The sequence below is a fragment of the Arvicanthis niloticus genome, chromosome 6 (assembly GCF_011762505.2).
Source record: "Arvicanthis niloticus isolate mArvNil1 chromosome 6, mArvNil1.pat.X, whole genome shotgun sequence".
In the NCBI taxonomy this organism is placed as follows: domain Eukaryota; kingdom Metazoa; phylum Chordata; class Mammalia; order Rodentia; family Muridae; genus Arvicanthis; species Arvicanthis niloticus.
This window is the reverse complement of record NC_047663.1, coordinates 67,404,929-67,428,339: the sequence shown is the minus strand read 5'-3', so window position 1 is coordinate 67,428,339 and position 23,411 is coordinate 67,404,929. Positions and strand designations below refer to the sequence as shown.

Sequence of the window (23,411 nt, the reverse complement as noted above, 5' to 3'; positions counted from 1 at the left end):
TGGAGGAGATGGTTCTGTGGTAATCCTCTGACCCCCAAAGGCACTGCATGAAATGGCAGCATCCCCCAAACAAAATAATGCAATAAAAATGTAGAAAGCACTATTTATGATGTTTCCTTTTTGCGTTTTAGGAATTGAGCGGCAAGAAGTTCTTAATTACATTTTGTGTTTTTCTTTCTCTAGAGATATGTGTGACTCAAAGGGTTATATACAAATTAAAGAAAATAGTAAGGGCAGACTAGAGGGGGTGACAAGGTCCTGAGAGGATCCAGGGTGTATCCGTGTCAGAAACGGTAGGGTCTGGACTCAGAGGTGGGAAGGGGACCTGGGTGGCTCCTCCAGAGTCAGCTGCGGTGGTGGGCAAGGGCCATGCCTGCCTGGCTTCTAGCATGGCCTCACACCAGAGACAGGCAAGCACACAGCGGACAGGGACAGGCATAGGATTCTCTTCAGAACAGAACTGAGCCAGCATCACACAGGCTGGGTGGATGGGTGGGTCCACCTGAGGGACTCTTCACAGAAGACCTGGGGGAATCCCACCGGACAATGACTGGATGTCCCCCAAGACATCCAACTTCACCTTATAAACCAAGCAGGGATTTGTTCTCCAGGAAGTTCTGCTTTTCCAATCTGTCACACACAAATTCTGAAAATCACTGTCTAATCTCTCTCAGGGTGGCTGCAGCAACTGTGTGGCTTGGGTGTGTTACAGAGATCAGAGCCAGGGCTCCTAGGAGGATCTCACAAGGCTCAGCTGGAGAACTGTTTATTCTTATGTTAGATACATATCAGAAAATGTTTTTTGTGTGGGTCAGAGTCTCGGCAGGAAGCAGATACACCCCTTCCCGCCTCCCAAAAGGACAGGGGAGTTTAAGGAAGGGCCTGTTTATGAAGAAGGGAGCACTGAGAGAAATATAAAGGGAAGGTGAACCAGCAGGAACCACCACTGTGACCAGGGAGGGACCCTGCATTCCCCTGGAACCTAAGAGCTGCAGGAGAGTGCTGCTGGAGCAAGCTGGCACTGCTGAGCTAGCAAGGGAGGGAGTTGGGGGGGGAAAGCACCCAGGGTGACTCCACCCCTCTCCATCCCCAGCTGGGGTCTCTGATTGGCAAACACAACTGGAAAGATGAAGAAGACACAGAGGAGAGCTGCCAGTTTCACCATGGCTGAATCTCGGGCAGTAGAAGCCGGGTGGTGGGGTAGCAACCAAAGACAGCCAGCATTGGCACTCATCGTAGTCATCTTAATAATGGAAGCTATGAGCTGCGCTTTCTGCTCTGCTCTTCCCTTCAGCATCCTCAGTATGTAGAACCACAGGACCATGACCACAAGGACAGGAAGCCACAGTAAAGGTGTCAGCAGTCAAGTACAGCAGCAGTCCAGTTCGCTGGGTAAAGCATTTGTTACCCAAGACTGGAGAACCTGAGTTCCATCCCTGGGACTCACATAGACATGGAAGGAGAAGACCGACCCCACAGTTTTCCACTGACTTTTATGCATGTGTTAATGGTTAATGGCGTGGGTACCCACATATACATACATATAGCATGTACTCACATGCAATAATATGAAAAAGGATTCTAGCACAGGGACGGGGTTCATATCATGGAGAGACGGCTATCTCTACTTAGCTTAGTGATTAAAAGGTGAACATGCATGTTCCTGAAAGTCACTCAATTATCAACAAAAGGCTCATGGAGCAACAGATATCCAGAATGACTTCTTGTGATTCCTTAGGACTCCTGTTTTTCCTGCTCTGGATGTGGACACAATGGTGCTAAAGATGGGCAGGAGCCAGGCCCTGGAGCCACGTAGCTTCTCTCGGCTAGACCAGAGCCCGGCTGTCTCGGCTGTTGCAGAAGGCACACACTTATCACCTGAAGCCGGGACAGACTGGCCTTAGGTCAACAGCTCTTCTACCAGGAGCTGATGGTGGGCATGGAGAAGAACAGACTAAGGCTGGAGCAGGTTCTGAGGGCTGTGTCTTCCCCTTCATTGCTGGCCTTTGAGCACCTCTCCTCCCAGCCTGGGGCTCAGAGTCTAGGGGCTAGTCAGCTGGCTTGTATGTCAATGCACTACAGTTTTTAAAAAGTTTTAAAACTTATTTAATGTGTGTTTGAAGGGGGTGGGGGTGTCACATGTGGAGGTCAGAGAACAACAATTTTGTAGCGTTGGCTCTCTCCTTCCACCTTTATGAAGGTTCAGGGCACTGAACTCAGATTTGTAGGCTTGTATTAACAGGGACTAAGCACATTTACCCACTGAGCCATCTCACCACCTCTGCCCGCTCTTAACTCTTCAATGACTGCACTAAAATGAAACAAAACAAAACCACCACCACCACCACAACAAAAACCCACATACATTAAAAAAAAAAAAAAAGTATACCATCATCATTGTAGAAACCTGCCTTGTAGAATAAACAAGGAAATAGTGAAACAACTCATGACTCTGCTTCTCTCCAAAACAGAACAGAAGAGCAAGGCTTCTGCAGAGTCCTCCAAGTCCACGTGTTCTGGACACACACTGGTGCGGTGCTCAGTGCACGAGACTTGGAGGTGTCATTTCCATCAAGTGTGGGAGAAAGGCTACGACAGATCACATCGTCCTGGTTCCCAGGCTGGCTAAGAGATGGTCATGTTCAACGTCCCAGGATGCAAAGCTACTGTCTATGTGATCCAAGTTCTTCTATTTTCCTGTTTTCAAAACCAATATATCCAAATATATTGCCTGGGGTAGTGGTGCACACCTGTAATCCCAGCACTTGAGGGACGGAGGCAGGAAGGTCAAGACTTCCAGGTCAGACTTGGCTGTACAATGAGCCCAAAGCCGGTCTGGGTTACATGACATCCTCTCTCAAAAGCAGGCAAACAGTTGGAAATCATGGCACCAGGAGACAGAGACAGGTAGATCTCTGTGAGTTCTAAGCTAGGTTGGTCTACACAGTAAGTTCCAGGCCATCCATGGCAACACAGTGAGACTCTTGTCTCAAAATACAAACAACAAAGTGAGTGGTGGAGGCAGAGGCAGGTGGATCTTTGAGTTAGAGGCTAGCCTGGTCTACAGAGAGAGTTCCAGAATGGCCAGGGCTATACAGAGAAACCCTGTTTCAGAGGAGGAGGAGGAGGAGGAAGAAGAGGAGGAAGAAGAGGAAGAGGAAGAGGAAGAGGAAGAAGAAGAAGAAAGAAAGAAAGAAAGAAAGAAAGAAAGAAGAAAGAAGAAAGAAGAAGAAAGAACCCACAAGCAACAAAATAAGAGAGATATGTCTTTCTTAATAAATATGTGTGTATGTCACTCTGGTGCTTGACATACCCTTGGATAGATACGCAAACTGTGAATAATTTCTTTTTTCTTTTAAAGTTACATTTACTTATTTAGTGTGTACTTGAGTAGAAGGAGACACACATATGCCAACTGAGTTTGTGGAAGTCAGAAAGCAACCTGTGGGAGTGGGGATCAAACTCAGGCCTGGTGGCCTGGTGGCAAGTGCTATTACTAAGCAAACTAACTGGCTCCTGCAGTTTCTTCTTGATGTTTCCTTTACAAATGCTGCAGTTACAGACACCTTTGCACAGTCACCTTTGCCTAGATGTGATTACTAGATTCTTAGCTCTGAAAAGCAAATTGCTTGGTCCAAGGCTGGACACAGTTTTAAAGCTGCCTCTTTCCAATCACAGCAGTAGCCCCTACCCCACCCCACCCCATGTCACCATTATCTTACATCAGGAGTACCCCACAGCAACATTAGTCTACATCATCACTCCCATACACACACTATAGCAGCCCCCCATATCAGCAGCAGCAGCAGCTCCCCCAGCAGCCCCCGACACCAGCAGTACATTTTAGTATAGACATGCTGCCTTACATCAAGTAGCCACTGAATTTTTTTTTTCCCCCATTTAGTCTGAGAGTCAGCTGGAAACCAGAGGAACCATATGCGGGGGTGGAGAGGCATTTTAGTAAATTCTTGGTCTAAAACTAAACTGATCAAGGCCTTCCTTGACTTCTGAGCACCATGAAGGAGCTCTGGGTAGAGCTAGAAAGGCAAGGCCTGTGAGTGGTGGAACAGGAAGGCCATCCTGTGGGCCCACAGCCAGGCATTTTTCCCATGGAAGCGCTGCTGTGTCTTGAACAAGGTCTGTCACTCTGAGATCCCTGGCTCTGTGGAAGCCTCAGCGAGCCCTGTCCTGCTGACTGCTGTCTCGTTCATGTTACTGCATGAGACCCATGTGAGATAGGGCTATCTGATCTTGGGCTTCCTGCCTCTGGGAAAAATGAGTCTAAATGAAATGTTTTTCTTTATAAATTATCCAATTGCAGATGTTCCATTGTACCGACAGAAAAGAGACTAATCTGGCTCTAAAGACCTCATGTCACCCCTGACATTACTGAACTGTCCCCTACTTCCAGGGTTCACTCTCTGTCCGTGAAATCAGCACCAGTCCCCTGGGGTTTCCTGGGCTACTTTCCATAACCTTTAAGATGGGAAATGCCAAAGCAGCCACACACAGTTCGCTGCTCTCTTACCGCCTAGCTGTTCTCGTCTGAGGCACTGTACACTTCGGCATCTGGAAGAAGAAAGGAATTGAATAGCAGATTGGGGACGGACGGTGAGTGATGCAGGCTCATCTGTAACAAGTTCTCCCAGAGCCACTGAGATGGGGGCTAGCTGCACACAAGCTGAGACAGGCACGTGGCATGGCTCCCATCTAAGACCCTTCCTACTGAGACTGGCTTCTAACCCAGCCTTGAATTCTTGTAAACTGGGAGAAACCCCAGCACTCTTCCATTGCAAGGCTCAGTGAATAGAAGCAACCTCTTTATCTTTATCAAGGGAGCCACTCATCAGCTATTTATTGAACACCCTATGACCAGCTCACCCTGAATGTGTTGATCTCCCCGGTTACCGAACACTACTGTACATGCCTGGCACTGTCCTAGGACTAAGAACACAGCAGTGGACAGAAGTATTTGCTCTCAGGGAGTTTGCGGTGTTCTTGGAAATACTAAAAGCTGAATAAATAAATAAAAATATAGTAGTCACAGGAAATAAAGTGCTATGAAGAAAAAGAAAAATCAAGAAAAGAGTAGAGAATGTTGAGAAGAAGTTTTAAAAGTCTGAATAGTGGGGCTGGGATGTAGTTCAGTTGGCAGAACATTTGCCTAGAATGTATGAAGTTCTAGGTTTGATCTCCAGCACTACATAAAACTAGGTGTGGTAGCAAGCGCCTGTGATCGTTATTCGTGGGAGGCTGAGGCAGGAGAACTGGAAATTCAAAGCCATACTCGGATATACATACAGTAAATTCAAGGGCAGGGTAGGATACAAGAGATCCAGAAGGGGAAAAAACGAAAGAAAGAGAAAGAAAAGTCTACACACACACACACACACACACACACACACACACGCATGCACAAGTATGGAATAATTGGATATCCAAGAGTGAAAAAATAACCCAAGAATTGAGGATCTGAACCCAGTGGGTTATAGGAGAGTGGCTCCCAGGGTCAGGAACAATAAAGTTATAAGTCTGGAGGTGACAGCTTGCCTGTATGACCAGAAAGGACAACTGTGTGACCAGAGTAATGAGGAGGAGGAGGAAAGAGAGGGTGAAGAAGTAGAGAGAAGGTCCTGCAATTGTAGGGCATTAGAGGAAAGCCAGTATGCAAATTTGGGCTTTGCCCCAACAAGAGTGGGGCGACTAAAGGTGTTTATAGGGAGAAACGACATCATCCTAGAAGCACTGTTGAGAGTAAGTTTAGCAAAGGTAAAACCATTCAGCCAGCGAGCCAGCCACGGCAGAAACCCCAGGGACAATGGTGGCTTGGACAGAGGAGTTAGCACAGAGGTGTTGGGGTGTGATCAAATTCTAGAACGTGGCACTAACAGACTTTGCTGATAGATTACAATTGAGATTCTTTTTTTTAAAGATGGAGAAGGACTCAGGATTGGCGGTTATTCTAGTTTGATTTCTCATGCTGTGATTAAACACTGATCGAAAGCTCCCTGAGGGGGAAAGGGTTTGTTTCATCTTACACCTCCAAGTCATAATCCATCATTAAGAGAAATCATAGCAGGAACCTGGAGCAGAAACCACAGAGGAATGCTGCTTGCTGGCTTTTCTGGCTCATGTTCTGCCAAGTCTCTTAGACAGTCCAGGTTCTTTTGCTTAGGGGATGGTGTCACCCACAGTGGGCTGGTCCCTCCTACATTAATCACTACAGTTCCTTACAGACATGGCCACAGGACAAAATGATTTCTAGGATTCCTTCTTTCTAGGCGACTCTAGGTTGTGTCAAGTTGACAAGTGAAACTAGTCAGAGCAGGGTCTGAACGTGTGAGGTACAGATGCCTGCAACAGCGCAGGCTTGGTAATGGGGCAAGACAATTGTTGGGAGATGTTAAACACTGGTGTCTTTTAGGCATGCAGCTAGAATGTGAATCTGGAGAGGCTGGGAATGAAGGCTGGGAGTTCTTAGCATGTAGCTCTTTAGTGTCACTGTGTAGGATAAGATTACCAAGAGGTTGGATGTCAGGGAGAAGCTGTTGACAACAGAAGCTTAGCAAAGGTGCCTGAGGATTTTATATACGAGGGCCAACAGGACAGGTGCCAGGGAGGGTGAGCAGCACACAGAGATAGGCCACGTAACGTGAACTAAAGACTGGGTGTAGCATCTTGTAGCTACCTGGTCACGACAGGACCGGCATAACGAATGGGATGAACATGAAAATGGGCTGACGAATGGAGGTGGCTGCCATGGCAGGAGGGACTGCAGAATGGAAGAGAAATTGGCTCTTTGCTTTCCTCAGATGCAGACTGCAAAGCTGCTCCACCCATAACACCTGTAACTGGAACCATGGATAGGGCTAGGTTCCCCGAGTTGTCAAGTTCCATCTACTTCAGGGCTCAAGATCCTGCTATTGCTCTGCTTCTCCATTCCTACGAAGTCAGTTCCATCGCACATTGCCACGTGTAGCCTCAGGATAAATGTCCATAGTCTAGGGTTGCTGAGAAAGTCCCCGTGTTTTTATAAACCATGGCCTCATCTGATCTTCCGTGATGGGAGACTCAAGGGCTCCTGTTCTCTCCCACAGGGGTAAAACTCATCAGACATGCAGCTAGCAGAGAGGTGACTTCAGGTGCCAGTGAGCCTAGGAACACGGTAACACAGAGAGCCTCCTGCTGCAGCCTGTATTGTCCACTGGGCTCTCTGGTGATGCCTGCACAGCCATACTGGGCTAATTTCCTTCTGATGCTTTCTTCCTAGCATCTTCTGTCTGCACTCTTGCACCTTGGCTGGTCTGACTAGTTACAGAGCCACTCCTCATATTGTGGACTTTCTCCTTCACAACTACAAAGACACAAAGGACAGTGCCTTTCCCCAGGTGGAACTTTGGGAAATACTGAAGACAGAAAACCCCTCTCAGAAGACATTTGTGATCCTACTTCTAAGCAGTAACTACAGCTAATATTTGGTATTAACGGGTGGTGTCACATGCCTGTAGTCCCAGCCCTGGGGAGGCAGAGGCCAGAGGATCACTACAAGTTTAAACCCAGCCTGGTCTACACAGAAAGCTCCAGTCCAACAAAATGAGACTTAGTCTCATAACACAAAAATAGTACAAAACAAACAACAAAAGCATTTCATAGGCATCCTTCCAGACATTTTTTTTCTTATATATTTTTAGACAGGGTCTTGTGCTGCTCAGGTTGGCCTTGAACTCTTGACCCTCTTGACTCCGTTTCTCAAATTCTGGGATTATAGGTATATATCACTGTGTCTGGCTTGCAGCATAAAACTGGGAGGAGGGAAACGAAAGCAAACTGTATGCGGTGGCATGTGCCTTAATCTCAACCAACACTCAGAGGCGGAGGCAAGAGGATTACAGGGAGTTTGAAGTCAGTCTGGAATGTACAGCGAGGTCTTGTCTCAATAATGGGCTGGATGTCTCATTGGTCAGAGCACTGGCTGCTCTTTCAGAGAACCAAGGTTTGATTCCCAGTACACATGTGGTAGTTTATGACTGACCCTAATTCTAGTTCCAGGGGATATGATGCACTCTTCTGGCTTCCATGGACACCAGGCATACATATGGATCACATACATATATACATACATACATACACACACACATGCAGGTAGGCAAAACATCCATACACATAAAATAAAAAAAAATTAGTTACAAAAACAAAAAGAGAAATCATGAACACTTTTGTGACTTGAATTTTTACTAAATCTGTTATGAAATCCTCCTGTCCTAAGTTTCCTCTTTGGGATAATTTTTGTTTCTTAGTATGTTACATGTGTCTTCCCACAATATATTATCTAATCCTTAAACACTGGCTTTGTTTCTAGTGAATGCCATCAAAAGTCAGTGTTGTAATGAACAATCTGGTGTCTTTTATTTTTCCTCAGAAGTGGGTGGAGGCTCCAAATCTTAGAGTGTTTCCTTCTGTTATTAAATACAAGTGTCATTGCCTGGTGTTATGGTCTCATGGCAGCAAGTGAGGAATTGGGGGATGGAGGGGGAAAGATGGAGCTTCAGACACCAAGATGCTTGGCTAAGAGGCTAATTTGGACAGGCCCTAGTCTCTCTTCTCCCTTAAGGACCTGTGTTTCAGGAAAACAATAGGCTCCTCCCATTGGCACCATGAAATCCATAGGGGATTTCCCCACCTCAAAGTCCTTCTCTGACCCCAGGAAAAAGCCCACTCCAGCCCCTTGGGGAAATCCCTGTGGGTAAGCTCCTCTCTCCTCCCCCCAGGGTGGGGAAAAATCCTGGCTTGGGGTCAGAGATGCAGGGACACTCCCAGGTTTGCTGTCCACCTCTCATGAGACTTTCAGGGATAGTCTGTGCCCTTAGAGGCAGTGCCTAGAGAGCAAGAGAGTCCCAAACTAGAAGGCCACCACACTGGGGAGTGCATCCAGACGCTCACATATTCCAGGTCATCCCAGAAGATCACACCTGGGGAAGGCATGTGCTGCAGGGTGGGACTCTGCTGACTGTGCGTCTGCAGTTAGTAACACTGAACTCACTGCAATGGCACCCACACATGCTACTCCAGAGGCCTTAGCCGGCTCATCCACAGGATGGGTATGATATCAACCTCACTGACTTGTCGTGAGGACTAAAAAATACACAGGTATCCGGTGTCCAACAAACCCAAAGGCCTGGAGGGTTGCCCCCACCATGCCCCATGACGCAGACAGGAAGTTCTACAGTTTAGTAGAGTTAATCATCTTCTACCCATTCACTATGTCACACAGACACTCCCAACAGAAAATGCATCCACGTTCATGGACTGGTCCCAAGTTTACAGCCCCATTCCTAGCTCCAGGACCCTTTAAGGATGAGAAGTGCCAACTTGAAGAGAGTAGGAGCAGTCATTATCTCCTCTCTACTCATAAGGAAACTGGCTTAGAAAGTTAGGTACCTCGCCCAGGTCACAGCAGGAAGAGGGTGGAGAAGGTCGGAGCTGGGTTCTAATCCTTGGGGACTCATTTTGTTGGGAGCAGTGCGCTTGGGGGGGTGGGGGTGGGGATAAAGTAGCCGATTCACAAGTCCTTAAGAGAGAGAAGGTATGTCCTTGGGAGGGGCAGCACCTCACCACTGCCCTGCCCCTGCCACATTCACCTGAGTCCCCACCCCATCTTCCTGCAGATGCCCAGGGCCAATGAAAACAGGTTAGGTGTCCTGCCAGCAAGGGACTTGAGGATTCACAGCCCAGGATGAACATAGGGACTGTTAGGCACCTGCCTTGGAGCTAGCTGACCTTACTGTGAGCCATAAAGGACTCCCTCCCACCAGACCATAAGCATCTGGATTTACTAATTTCTGTAAGCCTAAGACCAGGACCACAGGTGCAGCTAGACGTAAGCCAGGGACAGGAAGGAAGGAACAGAGGATTCAGGGTTCAGATGACCAAGAATAGCCTCCCTTTCCTTTCTAAGTGGAATACCTGTGGAGAAGCAGGCCTAGCTGATTCATCTGCATGGCCCCACCACACCCAAAAGGTTACTTCTCAGAGAACTGAAACCCAGTAATCGTAATTGATTGGCATTGTCAGTATACAGTATGACAGTTGGCATCTGCTTTGCGTGCCTGAGCCATCGGGGCAATGGGTCTGTCCTCTTGACTCAATGTGTCCTGGCCAAGATGGCTCTGGACAGGACAGCAAGCCTTCCTTTCTAGTATCTGCAGAGTGTGTCTCCTCCCTCCCCAAGTCTGGAACACATGGGCAACATGCCTTTCCTTAGTCAAAGGGAGAGCATTTGGAGGAAACTATGTGGTGTTAGGTGCTTCCCTGGTGATGGCAATGGGCTGGCCATATGGTAGACTGTCTGCTCGATGGCATCGGGGAGCTCCCTAGGTCACAAGAAAGGAAAACACAGATTCATTATCTCTTTGCACAGACTAAAACTGTGGTCAGACTAGCTGATACTTTTCAACTTGTCAGCCTTACTGTGCCAACAGACTGTATGACTGCCAATAACCTGGATGCCTCACACCTCACCCCACAGTGCATATGCCTGTCATCTCAGCTTTTTGGAGTGACAAAGTCAAGGCCTGTCTAGGCTACAGACTGAGTTAGTATTAAGCCAGCCTGGGCATAAGCTGCCTGGAAGTAACACACACTTACATGCAGCTACACACACACACACACACACACACACACACACACACGAACGAATGAACAGAGTCCAGAGGGCACATCAGTAAGAACAACATCTAACCCAAGGGTGGATCCACTTGAGTGTGAAGCCCAAGCTCTGCCATGTGGCATCGACAGGAGGGGAGCCTCACTCAGCTCAGCAGGCATGTGCAGATGTCTGTTTTGGATCAGCTGTGGAGCCAGTGCTGGGAATGCTATGAGGCCGGGGCTAGGGCTGGGGTTAGGGTAGGCTGGATGTGGGGGAACCCTGAGAAGCAGCCATTTTCATGAGTGTGAGTTAAATCAGGTTCCCTCCCCTCCCACCTCACCTTGCACCACCCCCTTGGTCAGACCCTGCTCTTCTGTGCTGGGGCCTGCACAGAGAACAGTGCAGACTTGTCCAGCTGGCTGGCCCAAGGGAAATTCTACCCTCCCTGAGTCACCACCCAGCAGGAGCTTTGCACAAGCTCTGGACTACAAACAATCACTGTGCTTGCTTCCAAAATCCCCTGTGATGTGTTGGGATGGAATCTGGATCCAAAAACTTCCCCATTCTCCCCCACCCCACCCCACCCCCCAGTTTGCACAGAGTGATGTCCTTAGCAATCACATGCTACTTCATGAGATCGACTTCCCTACAGAAAAGACAAGATCCTAAACTCAAGAACTTACTGTCAGGTCCAAAGAAACCCAGGACAAATGCCTGTTAGCACACCGGCCTCCCTCGCTCAGTTCCTGTGACTCCTCTCAGCTCCTCTATCCTAAACCTCCAGCTCATGGGCTTTGCTTTCCCCCTGGTTTCTGATTCCTATAACACCTTGCCATTTGCTCTCAGCACTTGGCCTGCCCCTCCCCACCTCCTCTCTCTTCTCTTGTCCCCTCCCCCTTCCATCCCTTGTGGCTCAGTTCAGTCTACTGGCCATGTCCAAGGTTCTACTTTCTGTTCTTGCTCTAGACTCTTCCATGTACCTCTGGCTGGATTGTCCCTCCTGTATTTAACAAAAATCTCAACTATACCTTGGAGCAATCATGTATTCATTTCATTTACTTGTGGTCTGGAGTGACCAAGCCCCTCCTTACCTCGTTGGCTGTGAGCCCACAAGGAGCCCCTGTCAACTGGCTGAGATTAGACACAAGCGCCACTCGCCTCCTCCAGGAAAACGACTCCAGGCCCTGTTTCCTTCAACTCCAGCTTTATGCTAGACATATAGAGTTACAGTGCACAAGTCCCAACACATGGCCATGCACCGCAGCTGTGGCCTAGCACAGTTGCTGACTGAAAAAAAAAATCATGGTGGAAGAGAAGGCTTACTGTAGAAAGTGAAGGAGAGAACGACCAGAGGCATCTGGAAGGGTCCAGACTGAACATGGCCAGCAGAATGAACTGGGTAATGAAACAGGGGAGTCTGAGTGTGGGCAGGAGGTCAAGAGAGTGCACAGGAACTAAGAGGACCAAGAGACTGAGTAGCCAAAATGACTGAGGTGATAAAGGAATCAGAGAAGCTTAGGGAAGGGAGGAGAAGTCCAGGGGCTGGAGAGTTTGAGGGTACGGAGTGGGATATGCCAACCTGGATGATTCTGTAACAGGCAGGTGAGTAGGGCCTGAGGGGGCCTGGAGCCAGAGTCTGTTTGATCTGTTAAACAGGCGCCTCAGTTAGCTGTTTGAGTTTGAGACCTGACTCTGCCTAGGACTAGCAACACTCACTGGTGACCCATTCTTAGGTAAGACCACCATTCATGACTCTCTCTCTCTCTCTCTCTCTCTCTCTCTCTCTCTCTCTCTCTCTCTCTCTCTCTCTCTCTCTGTGTGTGTGTGTGTGTGTGTGTGTGTGTGTGTCCTGGCCTTGCCATCACCTTCTCCCACTTCCTCTCCCTCAGCTAAGAGCTCAGAAACCCAGCCTGGGGCAATGGTCCTTGAAAGCTGCAAACCGCACACAGTTCTGGCCACCTGTGAATTCTTCCAGAGAGAGGGTCTACCTGTTCCATGACATCCTAGAAAGGGAACGAGATCTCAAACAGGCTAAGAACTACTGGACCAAGCCCTCCTTACACTTATAATTTTTTATTATTTTTTACTTGTGTGTTTTGTATGTGTGCTTGTTTGTCTCTATACACCATGTGCAGGCAGGTGCTCGAGGAGGCCAGGGGTCAACTTCAGATGTCATTTCTCAGGTGACACCAACCTTATTTTGTGACACAGGGTCTCTTCAGTCATCTGGAGCTTTCCAAGTGATTTAGTGAGTCTAGGGTTCTACCTTTCCCTGCTCCCACAGAGCTAGGATTACAGGCATGTGCCATCAAACCTGGCTTTTCTGTGAGTTCTGAGGATCAAGCTAAGGTCTCACGTTTGTGCAGTAAGCAAGTGCTTTGCGGACTGAACTATTTTCCTAACTCTGTTAGTATGTTTAAACATCATCTCATTAGGCAGGTAAGGATGGCCTAGACCTCACCATGTAGCCCAGGCTGGCCTTGAAGTTGTAGCTTTCCTTGTCTATCTCCTGATGCTGGAACGTCATGTAACATCATGTTACACAGACATATAACACCTCACACAGATGAACCCCTAACATAACATACACACAGGCAGACACACACACACACACAGAGCAAGAGAGAGAGAGAGAGAGAGAGAGAGAGAGAGAGAGAGAGAGAGAGCACAATACACACCTGAGCAGAGAGGGAGGACGTTAAACACTTACTCATATCTAAGAACATGGAGCCAGGCTAGAGATGGTAACCAGGGAAGTGTCTAGAGACAAGAACATTGCTTTGAAGAGTCTAAGCTCCATTGGTTGGGGAAAGCCTGTGCCTTCTAAGACTCCAGAGATAAGAGAAGGCTCTTGCCATGACTCAGGGCCGGCAGCCCTGCATGTTTCCTTCATGTCAGACTGTCAAATGAGAAGAATGAGCCTGGAATGAAGGATCCCTCCCCAGAAGGTCAGAAGTCCCCAGGAGACCTTTGGCTACATCCTGGGTCCCTGCTCTCCCCCATGGAAAGACACAGATGCCTAAAGGGATGGAAGGCTGGGAATACACATACCTCCCCCAGCACCTCCAGAAGCCAGAGCCCTGCTCCCAGTCCTAGGTCCATGGAAGTGAAGCTGTGGGGCTTCAGGCTTCTGGACTCCCAGGCTCTCAGGATGAATAACTGAGATTTCGTTTTTCACCCCATGTTTTCAGAAACCGTTGTTTAAAAAGATATAACCATCCCAACTGTTTACATGATCCTTGAGAAATCTCTACAGACAGCATTCTCGGTTCACGACTGTACCCAGGACTAAAAAAAGTAGTTATGCCTGTGCCTTGCATAATGGAGCCGCGTATTTTGCTCTAATTTGTTTTTCCTGGTGTCTGGTGCTTTGCTTCATACACAGCAGGCTCTGGGTTCCTGGACAATCTGCCCACAACTCAGGTCTTGATCTTTAGAATAACTTAATAACAATGTTGAGGGGTCCTTTTAGCAGCACAGCAGGAGTCTGCTCTTACTGGTGCTGGCTTCTAAGTGTGTGGGTCTGTTATAACCTATCCATTCAGCACACATGGTCTGACTCTGAGGGTTAACTCTGGATTGTGGCCTCAGAATCCATAAAGTCCCTGTTTCCAGTTATCTGGGGAAGGCAAAGTTTCTGGGGACAACCTTAGAGCAAATGTGAGGTCTGGGTTTCTTTCTTGAACCTTCTTTGGCGTCTCTTTGACTCAGCACTGGGATTAAAACCCAGGGAATAAGCCTTCTCTGTATTAGAGAGGCTATGGCTCTCTATACTAACACAGTGGTCTGGCTCACTGATCTTTCTAGTACAGAGGAATGATAACATTTGATGACACCTTGAGTGTGGCCCTAGAGAATATTCTGGAGCTCTAGAGATGGACTTCTTCATGCTATGAAGCCTCCAAGAAGACTGGCCGCTTTTGCAGAGAACTCAGGTTCCGTTCCTGGCACCTGGCAGGGAGGCGCATAACTGTCCCTAACTCCAGTCAGAGGAGACCTAGCGCCCTCTTCTGGCTTCTAAAGGCACTGCATGCACACCATGCACTACATATTATATGTTCAAAAAGCATTCCTCCATATAAAATACAAATAAGTAACATCTTTAAAAAAAAAAAAGAAAGAAAGAAAAGAATTACTAACAACAGTCAAGGCAGTGCCAACATCTAAGACAAACAGAGCCTCCTGACTTCCACCTTCGATGAACACCCTACTAGAGAAAGAAGGTATGTGGGGGGGGGGGGCAGCCCTCACATCTGGGAAAAAGGGAAGAATAGGTGCTGGAGAGATGACTCGGAGGTTATAAGCACTCACTACACTTGAAGAGGATCTGAGTTTAGTTCCCAGCACCCATACCAGGTGCCTCACAACCACCTGCAACTCCAGTTCTAGGGATCCAATAACCTCTTCTGGCCTCTGCAAATGTGTATGCTCGAGTGTCCTAGTGTGCACACACCACAGACGCTCATTGATATACAGAGACAGCTAAAAAGACTCCTGAAAGCATCCATTTGTTTGACCAGAGCAATGTAATGGCATGCATTTGTAATCTTCATACTGAATAAGCTGAGGCAGGAGGATTGTAAGTTTTAGGCAGGTCTGGACTACACAACAAGACCATGTCTCAAACAAACAGTGGCTAAGACACTCCAGCCTGGAGACTACTGACCTAAAAATAGCACCACAGGAATAGGAAGGGACAAATTTTGCAGAATGGCATCAGGAAATTGCAATTAAGCCAGATGCTGAAAACATAAAGGTTTCTGTTGGAAGGAGCATCAGAGGCAGAGAGGACTGAGTAAGCAAAGGCTAGGCTTTAGGTAGACAGAAGATTGGTGTGGCTATTGCCATGTGGTCAGGCTAGTGACGCCAGTGCACAGGGTCTTGGAGAACAGAAAGGGAGATAATAAAGTCAAGCTTTGATTATGGTGGTTGTGATACCTGCAGCTTCAGGGTGCAGGCAGTTCTCAAGTCAAGGCCTATAAAAGTATTTTTTATTCTCCTGACGTAATTGTTGTCTCCAGGGTTTGCTGCCTCTGTCTGCTAACCAAGACCTAGTCCTGAAAGTTTCTAACCTCCATGCAATCTAATCTAGGCCTAGAATGTGTTCAGCCTTCTTACTGCTAAATAAACTCACCCTTTCTAGTTCTGAGATCTGGTTGGCTGGTCAACTCAGCTGTTCTGGCTCAAAGTCCTCTACGAGCTGCCTGATTCAATCTGGCTTCTCTCAGTTTCTCATTGAATTGCTCTGCTAGGCCTCATATTAAGTTTGCCAATAAGTTCTAATATGGCTTGTCTGAATTCACCTGTGTCTAGCTTGTTTTCTCTCTCTGCAACCTGTTTCTCTATAACTGTCCTGGGTAAAACTGCCTCTTCCTCTTTTTTCTCTTTCTCTGCCCTGCTCCTTAAGTAGCTTCCCTTTCTTTTCTTTTCATGTGAGAGGTGGGTATATCTTTTTTTTTGTTTTGTTTTGTTTTGTTTTGTTTTTTGAGACAGGGTTTCTCCGTGTAGCCCTGGCTGTCCTGGAACTCACTCTGTAGACCAGGCTGGCCTCGAACCTGCCTCTGCCTCCCAAGTGCTGGGATTAAAGGTATGTGCCACCACCGCCCGGCAAGGTGGGTATATCTTATTCTGTCAAATCTTTCTCTGATTCGTTACTTTGCCTGCCAAATTAATTAAATATCATTTTTCAAACATTTTTTGCTACCTTCTACAAACTAACCTTACCTTTATTGTTTGGGATTAAAGGTGTATGCTAAGAGTATATGTGTATTCCAGTCAGCGGGATTAAAGGTGTGTGCTAAGGGCTAAGCCAAACCACAACAGGTATTTTTAGTAAATAATACAATCTTGGGGTTCACAATGTGATCAAATATCCTGCAACAAAGGCCACTTTCCAGGGCCGCTCCTTGACAGTGGCCCTGGTGTGGGAAGCAGATGAAGTCCTGAGTGTGTGATGTCCTGTGTTGTTGAGGTGAGCAGGCCATGTCAAGGACACTAGCCTCAGACCCAATGGCAAAACCTTCCTGCCTTCCCCCAGTGTGAGGCTCGGAAAGATGCCAAAGCTGCCTTCTGGGCCAAGGGCAGATGTTGATGATGTGTTCAGAAAATGTCCACAATAGCTTTCTCCTCCCAACATCTCTACCCACACATTTACAGCCCAAAGACTGCCTACCCAGAGACTACTACAGAAACCAGCCAAACCTGAGTCCTCGATCAGCTGTATATAACAACCCGCCTCCCTGTGTCTCTGTAGGCAATAGCCCCACCCCCTTGTTCAGCTGTATGTGATAACCCTGGCTCTCTGTTCATCTGTATACAGTAAACATGCTGAGCTTCTTGGACACCGGTTTCTCAGCCAGAACTTGGACCACCTGATCCCAGCTTTTCAGCGTGTATTTATAACGGCCATTTCCTCATCCTCTAGCTGGCCCCAAGTCAGGTCGATTCCTGGAAGCCATGTCAAAGACGTGCACTCGAGGCTAGTCCATTTCTGCCCAGGGAGATAACTCCAGGGGTTGAGTCCTTACCAGGCTGGTTGGGACATTCTTCAAAATCAGTCTGAGGTGTCTCCTAAGAAATCTTCCTTCCTTTCCCTTTCTTTCCAGGAACTAGACAGTAACCACTCTCACAAGGCGAACTTTTCCTGTCCATTTCTCCCTTTTTATCCTTCAGTAAATCTGCATTTCCTGGTCCTGGGGTCTGCTTCCCAGAGGGTCTAGAACCGGGTGCTAGTAAAATGGCTCAAGTGGGTAAAGACGCTCACTGCGTATGCCTCATGACCCGAGTTCGATCCTTGGATCCTGCCTAGAGGTGGACTGAGCAAACCAGTACTACCAAAGTTGTCCTGTGAATTCCATATCGGTCATCATACAAGATGATATTAAATGGAAACGTGACTGGGGGGGGGGAAGCTCAGCACTTGCTGGTAGTGCGAAGCCACTCAGAGTATTTTATTGTTGTTGGGGTTTTTTTTTTTTTTTTTTTTTTTTGTTTGTTTGTTTGTTTTTTGAGACAGGGTTTCTCTGTGTAGTCCTGGCTGTCCTGGAACTCACTCTGTAGACCAGGCTGGCCTCGAACTCAGAAATCCGCCTGCCTCTGCCTCCCAAGTGCTGGGATTAAAGGTGTGCGCCACTACTGCCCGGCTGCTCGAGTATTTAAAACAAAGAAAGCCACAACTAGATGTGAGTTTTGTGGAAATAGTCCAAATGTGGGGCGACGGGGTGAGGCGCCCAGGAGGCGCGTGCTGCCTTCTTCTCTTGTTGCCTCAGTATCTTCCATACTTCTAAATCACTGCTTTGCTGGTACCCCCACCATGTGCTCCCCCTCTCACTGCACCCCCCCCCCCAGCTACGATGCTTCTCTGCTTTGATGTCACACCTGCATATGTGAGTTTACAGTGCAATCTCAATCGTGCACAAACGGGAACATGCCAGACATTCTCTCATCCTGCCCTCCAGCCCACCTGTTGCATCTTTCCTCCACCACCACGTCGTCTCTTCTGCTGTCTGCAGAGTACACACCATTTACTCTACGTTTATTCCTTAACTCTGCAATCTTAGTATTAGGAATCTGTCTTACAGAAACGCTACCACAAATGAATAAGAGGATAAAAACAAGGATGTTTGCAGTCCTCTGTATCTCTGAGGAGGACACTGCGAAGTCCAGTAGGAAGAACAAGAAATGTTATGTTTTATGTTATGAACAAGGGGGATGCTGCCTCTGTGAACAAAGAGGATGCTGGCTTCTATGTCAGAGTTTAGGAGAATAGTGGGGGTTAGAAACTCAAAGCCTTCACCAGGCTAAGAATGAACTGGGCATAGCTGGGTTAGCACTCAGGAGGCAGAGGCAGGTGGATATCTGAGTTGGAAGCCAGACTGGTTAAAGAGCAAGTTCCAGGATAGCAAGGGCTACACAGAAAAACCCTGTCTCAAAAAAAAAAAAAAAAAAAAAAAAAAAAAAAAAAAAAAAAAAAAAAAAAAAGCATGAACTAGACACACACTCTTATAATTCCAGCACTGGGGTGAGCACTTACTGGTGTGTGTGCGTGTGTGTGTGTGTGTGTGTGTGTGTGTGTGTGTGTGTAGGCAGTGTTTGGTGAGGTGAGTACTGGTGAGTGTGTGTGTGCGTGCGTGTGTGTAAGCAGGGGCTTCCTGAAGCCAGCCTGGGTTACATGAGAACAACAAAAACAAAACATTAAAAACTGACAAATAGCATTGAATGTCTGTCTGTGTTAAATGTCAACAGAAGAATCAGTTAAGATGGGGCTGGAGAGACAGCTCCGCAGGTAAGAGCACTGACTGCTCTTCCAGACACCCTGAGTTCAATTCCTGGCAACCACATGGTGGCTCACAAGCATCTGTAATGGGATCCGATGACCTCTTCTGGTGTGTCTGAAGACAACTACAGTGTACTCATATACATAAAATAAATAATTTTTTTAAAAAAAGAATCAGTTAAGATGCTAGGAGAATATAGTGATTACTCACCTGATACAAGTGGCAGTGTTTAAACAAAAGTGCAAAAAGTGCACTCTAAAAGTCTGGAAACTTTGAGCTACTTGGTGGTACATGCCAAATTCCAGAACTATTGGGAGGAGGCAGGAGAATTGCCACAAGTTCCAGACTAGCTCAGATACAGTATAAGATCTTGGCAACCATGGCTCAAAAAGCAAAACAAAATATAACAACAACAACAACCACCACCTCACTTGGGAGGCAGAGGCTGAGGCTGACAGACCTCTGAGTTCCAAGCCAGCCTGGTATGCCAAGTGAGTTCCAGGACAGCCAGGGGTACACAGAGAAACCTTGTCTGGAAAAACAAAACAAAACGCACACAACAACAAAGAAACCCTGCAAGTTTTGTCTACATGAATAATAAACACCAACAGTTTAAAAGGAAACTCCGACAAAATACAAACCCAAGCAAAACCAGGATTATCCATAGTGACAGAGAGTAGAGTTAGCCTATATATAAAATCCGCAGACCAAGAGTGAAAAAAAAGTGCTCCATGTGGCAAACGAAACGTGATTGTTTAGAATCTGCCTCAGCTCTGTAAAGCAGAAAACAACAGTGGCTTAATCAAGATGGAGACTCTCCTTTAATATAAAAGTCAAGAGTAAGACAGGCTGGACGATGTCATTCCAGAATTGCTATTGCTGGCCCGAGGTCATTATCAGGGCTCTAGGCTCCTTCCAGCTCATCCTTCACCTATATCTAATGTAAACTCTCATTTTCATTGTGGTGACTGCCAGAATGCTTGCCGTCCCACCCTCATTTTGAAAAATAGGATGTGTCCCTGAGATGGCTCAGAAGGCAGCTGTCACTCGTGAAACCTAACTTGTACATGGTGGAAGAAGAGACTCCTGCAAGTTCTCCTCTGATCTCCACTCCCTAGATATAGCATTTATATACACCCCAATTAAAATTATTTTAAAAATCTTTAAAAATGAAACATTTTTTTTGTTTGTTTGTTTGTTTTTGTTTCTTGAGACAGGGTTTCTCTGTGTAGCCCTGGCTGTCCTGGATCTCACAGAAATCCACCTGCCTTTGTCTCCTAAGTGTTGGGATTAAAGATGGGTACCACCACTGCCAGAGAAAGTGAAAAGATTTTGCAAGGGTCAGCCTTTCGTGGTATCCTCCAGAAGGGCTGGTGGGATAAGATAGGACACAGCTGCCTGTGAGCAGAATTTACATTTTAAAACTTTAACTTTAAAAGATCTTTATGTCTACTAGGCAGATCAGGGGGCCCAACAGCAACTTCCTCGCCCGTCCTCAGAGTCTCCAATCCCCAGTGCTGTCAAAGTGCTAGGGAACTTGGTACCCAAGGAGTCTCCAGGGCTAAAGTGCGTGCGTGTACAATTAAATTTTAGGTGTTTTTGAAAGTTCCTTAAAATATAAAGTAATATCCTCCTGCAAACTGAGTCAGAAGTTTCAGTGTCACTATAGATCATGAAAGCGAGCCTCTGAAGGGCCAACACTGTGTTGTGCATGTCTCTGTCTGTTAGCCAGAATCAAAGGTAGGAGCAGTGCTGAGAAGTGGGGAACAGAATTAGGTAACCCCAGGTTACCTCCTTGGCTGACTGAGCAGTTTACTACAGCCCCCCCCCCCCCCCCCGGGGCTATGATGTCAGGGGTGAGCCCTTCGGAGCGAAGGACAGAGTGAGGCATAGCAAGCCTCAAGTTCACGCCAGGCGAGCGGCACAGGCTTTTGTGCCCTTTCTACACTGTAACCAGCCGCCAGTCACTTCTCACTATTTACCAGGAGAACTTCTTCCAACAGTGACCTACAATTCTCATATTAAATGGTTGTGGGTTGAGACAAGGAAGACCAGAGTAAACAGATACACAGAGTCTGGGGAGGTGAATTCTAGTGTGTGGGAAGTAATCTAACCTAGTGACAAGCACACACACTTTGGAACCGTTGGAACTGAGACCTGCTCTGCTGTCTGCCAGCTGTGTGCCCTCCCTCACGCAGGCTGTTAAACTTCTGAGCCTCGGCTTTGCTGTCTTCAGATGGGGGCGATAGAGTCCTCTTCTCATCAAAGTCAGGTGGTAGGAAACAGGGAACTTATTCAAGTGGGGCTCTTCCATGGGAGTGGGAGGGGCTGATGGCAGCCCTAGAGAGTGACGCCCCTAGGGTATAGCAACTGTGGGGTGCAGTTATGACCTGTGGCTCCACGAAGGTGTGAAGGAAGGGAGAGGAAGGGAGCTGTTGAAAGGGTACCAAGAGCTATGGGCTCCACAGAGAAGGATGCAGTAACTGAGTGAAGACCAAGGGGAATAAACTACTTTTTCTTTAAAAAAAAAAAAAAATTACATTTATTACTGAGTCATGGTGGCACACACCTTTAATCCCAGGCAAGCAGATTTCTCAGTTCAAGGCCAGCCTAGTCTATAGAATAAGTTCCAGGACAGTCAGGGATACAGAGAAACCCTGTGTCAAAAATCCCCCCCCCATTTACATTTACTTATGTACATATGTTGTTGGAGGGATTGTATGCCATAAAATATATGTGGAGGTCAGAGGACAACTTGTAAAAGTCTGTGCTCTTTCTACTGTGTGGATCCCGGGAATTGAACTTAGATCCTCGCATATGCTGGCATAGCACCTTTACTCAGCAAACAATCCCACCCACCCCAAGGGGAATAAACTTTTGTCCTAATCTTTGATCTCTTGCTAGTGCTCTTTATTGAGTAAACCTGAGCAGAAGGCAGAGGCCAGGGTTTGGGGTGAAAGAGCCCATCAGCTGGCTCCCAGGACTGGGCATATGATAAGGACAGAGAAAGAACCTCTAGGGACACATAGCTGTTTAAGCAAAGGAAAGAAACGTGATGAGGTTACCAGTGCCTAGAGCAGTTGAGGCCACAGAGTCCTCTGGTCTGTCTGTCTGCTCGCTTTCCCCCATTTCTCTGTTTATTTTCTGGTTGTCAACAGATTATAGATAATAGCTGCACTTAAAGTAATCAGTGTCTGTCATCACTTATACTGGAATGTTGTTAAGGAGCTGTGTGTGTGTGTGTGTGTGTGTGTGAGTGAGTGTGTGAATGCATGCGCGCGAGTGTGTTTAAAAGATAACCAGAGGCTTGGACTGAGGATGAGACAGAGGAATACAAACTGGGGGTTGAGTAAGAAGAAAGGGTGGAGAGTACCCGTGTCCCCAGAAGGTTGGGGTAGATACACAATTATCTTGTTTTTTTTAAGTCCAAATATACATTTACTGAGATGTGATAATAGCTCCTTTCCAATTTTACAACCCAGTGACCTGCCTGACAGGGATTTGGTGAAAAAAGTCTTCTTGACCCGAATGCAAAGCCTGGTTATTTGCCTCACAACTTGTGCAGCTCTGTCCACTGAGAACTAAGTGGTGATGTGATCTCCTGGATGTTTGAGCACTTGCTCATTCACATCCTGGTGCCTGGCTGAGGTCCATCTTTATTCTGATCTGACAAGAGAGGCTACTGGGAGGGATCGGTCATGCCATAGGCTGGCTCTCAGGAAGGAAGCCATCCCTGGAAGGTGGTCTGGGGCACAGCTCATGGGTAGTATCTTGTTCTCGAGCCGTGCTTGCTGCTGAGTTGCCCCCATGGTAATCTGTCTCAACTCTACAAGCTATTCTTGAGTGTCTGGCTGAGGCTCCAGAACATTTGCAGCCTCTGTGACTGTTCCCGGCGGCCGTCCATCTCAAGACCTCACGTACCTGTCTAGCCCAGCCTCCAGCTTCTCCCTGCCTGGAGTAGACTTGCTCTTTTTCTGCAGACTAACCACATCCCATCCCTCAATTCGGCTCAGGCTCCTTCCTGTCACCGCATCCCACAGCATGGCATCATTTTTTCTTCTCTTTCCCCCAGAGCCCACAGTGGATCAGAAAGCCATCCTGGGCTCTGTTAGCCTCTGGGATTCCCCTCCTGCAGCAGTCACCATCTTGGCTTCTGTGGGGTTCTGGTTAATTCTCCAGCACCCTGAGTGCCTCTTGCGAAGGCAACTTGAATATTTGTTCTGGTTTCAGTACTGCCCAGCAGAATGCCTGGTACTAAGGACACCCAGTAAAGGTTTATACCAAATGGATGTTTAGGTAATAATCCAGACGACAGGAAGAGAAGGGTCACATTTCCCAACCAAGTGCCTTTCTTCTTGATACACTAGTTTTCCTGTCCTTACATGAGTTGGGCGGACATGGGACTGCACCGGTGATTACGCACCTGCTTCTTCATGACTCTGCTTCTCTTTCCAGTATCCCTGTGAGAGCCTGACCCTGACCACCCTGTC

General features: G+C 47.3%; 1 protein-coding gene across 3 annotated transcripts in view; it reads right to left on the bottom strand.

The window, feature by feature from the left end:
• The window catches only part of Rad50 (RAD50 double strand break repair protein), a 196,260-nt gene that overhangs the window by 152,774 nt on the left and 20,075 nt on the right, over positions 1-23,411 (bottom strand). Inside the window, exon 3 of one of the 3 annotated variants that reach the window (XM_076936848.1) lies at positions 4,529-4,569. The exons of the other annotated variants lie outside the window; for them this stretch is intronic. The gene's annotated coding sequence lies outside the window, so the exon portion shown is untranslated. The remainder of the gene's footprint in view (positions 1-4,528; positions 4,570-23,411) is intronic. 3 annotated transcript variants of the gene reach the window in all.